Here is a 986-nt window from a genome sequence, read left to right as displayed (position 1 = left end):
CCAAAGACTGCCTGAGACTTGTGATTCTAGGGACTCTTCACCATTATCTATGATTTTGAAAGCTGAAGAAAATTATACATCCTTGCAAATGTTATCTGCAGATGCACTCTACTCAGAGAAAGATCTGCTTATTCAGGATAGTCAAGAATCTTCCACCAGTCCCAAAGTAAAACTGCCCACTTCTATTGAAAACAGCACAGTGAAGAAGGAAGGTAAAGGCCAGGGCAAGAGACAGAAGGTCAGGACTGTGTTCTCTCAGACACAGCTGTGCATACTCAAAGACAGATTGCAGAAACAGAAATACCTCAGACTCCAACAGATGCAAGAACTTTCTGAAGTCCTGAACCTTAGGCTACAAACAAGTTAAGAACTGGTTCCAAAACCAGACAATGAAATGCAAGAGGTGGCAGAAAACCACCAAATGGCCAAACAGTAGCAATGATGTAGCTCAGAAAGTCTCTGTGTCTGCTGAGTCTCTGGACCTCTGTGCTTCCTATCACATCCTAGGGATGCCTTCCTTCTGGAAACTTTCTAATGTGCAACAATGAAAGATTGAACAACCAGGCCTGGACCAGCCCTAGAACAACAGCCAGGCTTGGAATAATCAATCCTAGAATAATTAGGCCTGGAACAACAAATTTCAGAATTGTGGAGAGGAATTCCTTTTGCCCTAGTTCCAGCAAAATTCTGCCAGCGATTTGGATGCCTCAAAAACCATAGATTTATTCCTAAATGACTCCATGAACATACAACCTGAAGAGGTGTGAAGAGAGCATATAAAAGTCATGCCAATCTGGGCAGTGACTGCTTTACTTCCTTTCTTGTAGGACTTCTTGTTTCAGAACTATATATTTCTGCCTGGATAGCCTGGTTTTCATTGTGCCTATTGTGTAGATTTGTTGTTGTTTTTAAGTGCAGTCAGTTCTGACTCAGCAACCTGAACAGGGTTTCCAATGAGCAGCTAGTGAGCTTGAACAGCTGACCTT

General features: G+C 42.4%; 1 pseudogene; it reads left to right on the top strand.

The window, feature by feature from the left end:
* The first annotated feature begins 49 nt into the window (after positions 1-49).
* LOC102821761 lies at positions 50-767 on the top strand (annotated as a pseudogene).
* Positions 768-986: the final 219 nt, after the last annotated feature.

The sequence above is a fragment of the Chrysochloris asiatica genome, unplaced genomic scaffold (genome assembly GCF_000296735.1).
Source record: "Chrysochloris asiatica unplaced genomic scaffold, ChrAsi1.0 scaffold00025, whole genome shotgun sequence".
Taxonomy (NCBI): Eukaryota; Metazoa; Chordata; class Mammalia; order Afrosoricida; family Chrysochloridae; genus Chrysochloris; species Chrysochloris asiatica.
Note: the sequence above shows the minus strand (reverse complement) of the source record. Positions and strands in the feature narration are given on the sequence as shown.